The following is a 7,764-nucleotide window of genomic DNA, read 5'->3' on the forward strand; positions in this document are numbered from 1 at the left end:
ATTACTAAGTTTGGGAAAAGACCCACAATTGAAGTGGGTGTATTTTTAGGAAATTTGAAACCAGATGAGTTGATCGATTGGATCAATAAACTGGAAGAATACTTTGAGTATGAGGATATCAAGGACCTAGATAGGGTTAAGTTTACAAAGGCCAAATTGAAAGGCCATGCCAAAATCTGGTGGAAAGAGGTCCAATTGGAAAGAAAGAGAAGAGGAAAGGAGAAGATCACAAGATGGGATCGCATGGTGGACAAATTGAAGAAGCAGTTCATTCCTGTGGACTATGAGCTTGATTTGTTTAAGAAGATGCATGAGTTAAAGCAAGTAAGAAGATCAGTCCAAGAATATATAGAGGAATTTTACCGACTCTTGATTAGAGCGGGACATGCAGAAGCAAATAAGGAGAAGGTTGCTCGTTATATCAGTGGGTTACGACCTAGCATCCAGGAGGAATTAAGTCTGGTAAGAATGACCAGTGTTGAAGAGGCATACCAGTTTGCCCTACGAGTTGAAGAGAAGCTGAATAAAAGGTTTGAAGGAAGACAAAGAGGGCGCAGTCAAGGAGGAAGGGGAAGCGCTAGGTCAACTGGAGGCCGCAATGAAACCCAAAAGAAAAATGAAGATGAGGGTACTAGCAGGAACCAGAGGAATGAGGGTTTCAACCACTCCTATGACCAAGACTTTGGAAATCAGAGAGGAAGAGGTAGAGGATGTGGAAAAGGAAGAGGAGGCTTTCGTGGTACCTGTTTCCATTGCAATGAAGAAGGTCATCGTGCCTTTGAATGCCCTCAATGACAAGGAAGGACATATAGGAGAGCTGAGGGCCAAGCTAGGGTTGCTCATGTGGATGAGGATGCACAATCATCACATTCAGAGGATGCAGAAAGAGGAGAGACCTTGGTAAATGAAAGAGTCCTACTAAGTGGTGAGATTGAACCAGGACAATGAAGGAGTTTGTTCCATACCAGATGTAAGTGTGAGGATAAATGTTGTGACATGATCATTGATGGTGGTAGCACTGATAACTTGGTATCAAAAGAGATGGTCTCTAAGCTGAAGCTCAAGAGGGAGAAACATCCCCAACCCTATCGGATTGCTTGGGTAAAAGATGATCATAAGGTCCTCGTAAGTGAAAAATGTTTAGTGAAATTCAAAATTGGGAGTTACCATGATGAAGTTCTCTATGATGTTATTTCGATGGATGTTTGCCATCTATTGTTGGGTAGACCATGGCAGTTTGATAGACATGCAATCCATGATGGACATGCAAACACATACACTCTGACAAAGGATGGAGTTCGCCATAAATTGAAGCCCATGAAAAAGGAAGGTGAAAAGGTATGTAGGAGTGCTAGGATTTGTCTTGTTGATGGAAGGAAGTTTTTAGATGGCATGAAACATCAGCATATATGCTATGCTTTGATTCCTAGGAAAGATATAGAAGGTAGTAGTGAAATACCACTTGAAGTTTCAGATTTACTAGGGGAGTTTGGAGATATTATCTCTGATAATGTTCCAGATGGATTGCCACCAATAAGGAAAATCGGTCATTAGATAGATCTAATTCTAGGAGCTAGTTTTCCTAACAAGGTTGCTCACAGGATGACTCCTACTGAAATAGAAATATGGAGAGTGGAGGATGTGTACAGATTCTCAAGCTATAAATAGGATAACCATCAAGTACCAGTTTCCTTTGCCAAGGATGGATGATCTTATGGACTGCTTGAGTGGAGCTCAGTACTTCACAAAGATAGATCTGAAGAGTGGTTATCACTAGATATGGATTCGAGAAGGAGATGAGTGGAAAATAGCCTTCAAGACCAAGGATGTTCTTTATGAGTAGTTAGTCATGCCCTTTGGATTGACGAACGCCCCAAGCACCTTTATGCAACTCATGAATGAGGTACTTAAGAAGTTCTTGGGAAAATTTGTTATTGTCTATTTGGATGATATTTTAATTTTCAGCAAGATTTTGGAAGAACATTTACTGCATATTTGTAGTGTCCTTGAAAGGCTAAGGGAAGAGAAATTGTTAATTAATCTAAAGAAGTGTAACATTGCAAAAAGGGAGTTAGTCTAATTGGGGTTTGTTATATCACCTGAAGGTTGCAAAATAGATCCGGAGAGGGTAAAAGCCATCTTGGAATGGCCTACTCCAAGGTCTGCTACTGAGGTAAGATCATTTCATGGTCTGGTTAGTTTTTACAGGAAGTTTATTAGGAATTTCAGTGGCATATGTGCACCCCTAACTGATACAATAAGAGGGGATAGAAAAGAGTTCAAATGGACTGTAGCAGCTGCGAGAAGTTTTGAATTGCAGAAGAAGAAGGTAACAGAACAACCCGTGTTGACACTTCCAGATTTTAGAAAGGTTTTCCAGGTAGATTGTGATGCCAGTGGCAGTGCTATTGGGGCTGTATTAAACCAAGAAGGTAAGCCTATTCCATATTTTAGTGAAAAATTGAATGATGCAAAGAAGAAGTATTCTATTTATGATCAAGAGTTCTATGCAATAGTTCAGGCCTTAAAGAAATGGAGGCATTATTTATTGCCAAAGGAGTTTGTTTTGTATACTAATCATCAGGCATTACAGTACCTAAATAGTCAAGGTAAATTGAATCAGAGGCATATGAAGTGGGTAGAGTTCTTGCAGAGTTATACATTTGTGTTGAAGCATAGAAGTGGAAAATCTAACAGGGTTGCAGATGCACTAAGTAGGAGACAGTTGTTGCTTATAGTAATGTAGGTTGAAATAGTTGGGTTTGATGAACTTAAGAATTTGTACCCTGAGGATCTTGATTTTGCTAAAGCATGGAAAGCTTGTAAAGAACCTGTTGCTGCAGATAGAACCAAGTGGTTAGACTATTTGATTCAAGATGGCATGTTGTTCAAAGGTAGTCAATTGTGCATTCCAAGGAGTTCCATGAGGGAAAATCTGATTAAGGAGAAACACAGTGGAGGGATGGCAGGACATTTTGGTTGAGATAAGACCATTGCCATTCTTAGAGAACATTATTTTTGGCCTCAAATTTCACAGGATGTGAAGAAGTTTGTACAGAGTTGCCATATTTGTCAAGTTGCCAAGGGGTTTAGTCACAATACTGGCCTATATTAGCCATTTCCTGTTCCATCAAGGCCATGGGAGGACATAAGTATGGATTTTGTTCTTGGATTGCCAAGGAAACAAAGGGGTAATGACTTAGTATTCGTGGTGGTTGATAGGTTCTCCAAAATGGCACATTTCATTCCATGCCATAAAACTCATGATGCTGTCCATATTGTAGACTTGTTCTTCAGAGAGGTGGTGAGACTACATGGTCTCCCAAGGAGTATAGTTTCTAACATAGATAATAAATTTGTGGGGTATTTCTAGAGGAAATTGTGGAAGAAGTTGAGAACAGACCTAAAATTCAGTTCCACGCATCACCCACAGACTGATGGCCAAACAGAAGTGGTAAACAGAAGTCTGGGCAATTTGTTGAGATGTTTAGTTGGGGATAAGCCCAAGGGATGGGATTTGATTCTACAATAGTTAGAGTTTTCTTATAATAACTCTGTAAATAGGAGTACTATAAAATCACCATTCCAAATTATATATGGGAGTAGCCCAAGGACTGCACTAGAGCTGAGGAAGATAGAACAAGGGGAGAGGACAAGTGCTGAAGCTGAGGAATTTACTGAACATATCAAGCGTCTACATGAGGAGGTTCAAGCACACATTACCAAGATGAATCAAGAGTATAAAGCTAGGGCTAATCAAAGGAGAAGACATAAGGAATTCCAAGTAGGAGATTTAGTCATGGTGCACTTACGAAAAGAAAGATTTCCAGCCGTTACTTACAATAAGCTGAAAATGAAGAAATTTGGCCCCTACAAAATTCTGAAGAAACATGACTCAGGAAATGCATATGAGGTGGAGCTACCAGATGGTATTCACATTTTTCCCATTTTTAACATTGTAGATTTGACAGAATATCATGATGATGGTGCAGATGAGGAGCTGGTGTTAGAGCCATGTCCAATTCCTGCTTCTAAGAAGGAGGAGATAGAAGACATTCTAAATCATCATGTGGGTAGGAGTACCAGAAATAGGCAATAAAAAGAGTATTTGGTGAAGTGGAAAGGATGACCGATCGAGGACTCAACTTGGATTTTAGCAGCTGAGGTTTCCCATTTGGGATTTCCTCTACCATTCATAAAGTGACAGGGTCACTTTTCAATCTACCCTGTGTGTCTGATGCAAGAGCATCCAGAGGTATAAGGGCAATCCTATGTCACCCAAAAAAATGTACTTAGACTTAGTTTCTATTTCATGTATTTTCATTTTTGGATACCCATTTGGGTCAAATAAAGGTTCCAACTCTCACAGTTCAACTATTAGTGTGCTAGAAAATCCCAAAAAAATAGGAGCATGCAATTTGGCCACCATTTTGGTGACCTAGAAGGTGTGAGTTGGCCAGATGAATGTAATTGTGATTTAGAGCATTCCAAAAAAAGAATCAGGTCAAAAGGCCCCACAGTTTGAAAGTTATTGCATTTTTTTGGGTTTTGGAGACCTCCTAAGAATGCTTCAAAGTCAGGTTAGGGGCATTAAATGACCTCAAAAAGGGCTGAAAATGGGGGATGAGTGAATCTTGTCCATAAAGCTATAAATCACTTCAAGAGCTTTCCAAAAATGTAAACGGTTCGTCAATCGAAGCTACGGTTCAAAAGTTATGCCTCCCGAAAGTTTGGTCACCATTTCTGGATTCTTCTAGATTTGCACCGACTTCTAACGCAGCTTTTGGAACCTTCTATTTGGTTGGTGGATGCCTACTAGCTCTTTCTAGAATGTACACCTATTCCTTAACCCTCCAGGGTCTATTTAAGGAGATTTCTGGCATTGTAAAAGGCAGTTCAGAGTGGAGTTTGAGAGGAGGTACTGAAAGGAGAAATTATCTCCAGATTTATGCTATTGTAAGCCCTTAGGGCATGTCTTGAAGTTTATTTTCTCTGTACCATTTGTACTAGCTTATTTTCTCAGTTAATACAATTTCCCTTTTTTGTTGTGTCCATTCTGTTCTTGGGTTGTGTCCCCATCAGGCCTTGTAGTGGTGGACTAGGAAAAACATCTTTTAAGAAGTATCTACATCCCATGAGATATTGTGGACTTGATAGTTTCTTATTATCCTTGATGTATACTTATGTTTCATTATTTATTTTATGTTGGTTAAAAAGAGGTGAATATACTGATGGAACTAAATCATTAAGAGATTTTTTCTCTTTGAAGATTCATGAAATGTTGTGAAAATATGATGTTCTAGATATTAAGAGAGATGAATTTATTAAGGAACATTTTACAATCTTAGATACAATTACTTTGATCAAAGCATCTAATTCATAAGAAAATAAATTATACTCATGTGTGTGTGTATTTGTGTGTGTGTTTATGTTGGAAATATGACCAATTAGTCAAATAAGGTGAGATATGTTGTTGTCATTTATGGCAACATATGTTTTGCAGTATAGTTATGATCATTTGTGAAGGAAAATTGTCTGAGTATTGGACAATGTTACAACAACATGACAAGATTTTTTGATAGCAATATATTCCCTTGGAATATTCTCTTTCTTAGCTAACCCTAGATGAATGACATCATCTTGATGATGCATACTAGTGTGCATGTCCATACGAGCAACCAAGTTCAAGTTATAGAGGAAATACTGATGCAATTATCGCATAGCGTAGAACAGAGCATGTTAGAAAATTGACTTGTATGACATGCATAATTATTTTAAAAACTAAATCTTAATGAGATGACTCTAAGGATGATATGTATGAAGAATTTATTCATATGTTTGATATAAGTAAAGAACTTCAATTGCAAAGTTAAAGTGTGAATGCAAAGTAATGTGATGCAAATTGATATATGCATAGTTACCCCTTGTATGAAGATCTGACAATCAAAGGAATTGCAAAGTACATCAAGTGATCTAGTGTTGTATGTATATCTATTCTCTTGAAGAACTCAATTGTTTAGTTTTATGTTAGGGCAGTGGGCTCTTCTTGCACATATTTGTATATGATCTACCAACTCCTAATAGGGCTAAAGCAACTCCTAATAGGATTGAGGCTTCTAACAAGTCGAAGTCCCCTAACAGGGACTCAAGACACTATAAACTCTTCATGGACTCTGAATAGGGTCAATATCCTTAACTAGATTCTTATATATAGTGAATCATCTTGTTAGTTTCAACCCCACTAATGTTTTCCCTTTGCTAGGGTTACCCTAGTTAACAAAACATGGTGTTATGAGCTCTCTTTATGTATGGTTGTTTATATTGTTCAAAATTGTTGGTCTATTTCCTTGTGCATGTATTAAAATAATTAATAATATCTAGTCGTGGACAAAAAGACTGAAAATATTGATTCACTGCCCCCCCCGAATATTATCTATTTCTAATTGTTTTACAATTTGTGTTTGAGATAAAGAGATATATTATCACTAAGAAATTGCAAAGAGAACATATGTAGCTATATTGGGTTCCTATCTTGGATTCCATACTCCTATTTTCTCACTTTCTTTTGTATCATCATACATGTTGTAATATCTCTTTTTAAAATGTTATCTTGTCTTTATAATCCTAACACACTAGTTTTATTGCATATACTAAGAAAAATATAATTACTTAGCTGAATTAATTTAACCATAATTAACTAATGCACAAGAGTACCATCAGTACACTAAGTTCTTTCTCATCTTCAATCCAAATATTCACAATACATAACAAGATAACATATGACTGCATTATGATAATTTAAATCATCATCAATCTATATATCTCTATTATTAAGTCTCGATAAGTGAATAATACATGCTTTCTATTATGATTTAAATTCTTCTCTTCAAGGAGCCTACAAACAATATCAATGCATATATTCACTAAGTTTCTATGAAGATGCAAAATCCATCCAATATGTTCATGAACAATTGTTTGAACTTAAATGGAGAAGAAAAAAAAAAACTACTGCCTAACCATTGGAAGCTTTGACAACCATCCCTCCATGATAGGATAATGCAAGGCACTACACCACACACATAAACAAAAAGACATGACACAAAAGGAAAGAATACCAAAATGGAACCAAAGGAATAACATAAGAAATAGTCATGCTTTCCTTTAATTTTTGACAATGTTGATGTGAATTCTTTTACATATTTTGCATTCACAATAAGGGTAAAAATAGATTCATTTATACAATATGAGATCAAAAGTTATCTAGCAAACTTCTTGGCTTCAACTATCCCAATAGTGCAAGTATTATATATGTAGTCTTCCTAAGGAAATGTAGGGACATCTTGTGAATACTAACCATAATTTTTTTGACACAAAATGGATAAGGTTTTATTTGTACCACCCACATATGAAATGAATTAATAGAAACATAACATTCAATTTCAAACCACAAAGAATTGCACCAAAACTATGGAAGAGACGAAAAAAAGTTGTGAGAAGCTTTCCAAGTCAAATTTAATCAGGTTTACATGCCTACTATGACCCAAAATTTAAAAGAATGTATGGGCTAATTCTGAATGAATTATAATGAAATGATTCTAAATCTAGTCTAAAATTGGTGAGATTTAATTATTCTTTCTATTGTTCATAGTGATTTGATGTCTTATAGATTTTATGGTTTTTTATCCTAAAAATTATATTCACCTCCTTTCTTATATTTGTAAACCTATGCTTCTCTTTTCTCTAACTTTGGAAACCCTTAAAACC

This window comes from Cupressus sempervirens, chromosome 4 (assembly GCF_028749045.1).
Source record: "Cupressus sempervirens isolate cs-2001-9-10 chromosome 4, ASM2874904v1, whole genome shotgun sequence".
Lineage (NCBI taxonomy): Eukaryota > Viridiplantae > Streptophyta > Pinopsida > Cupressales > Cupressaceae > Cupressus > Cupressus sempervirens.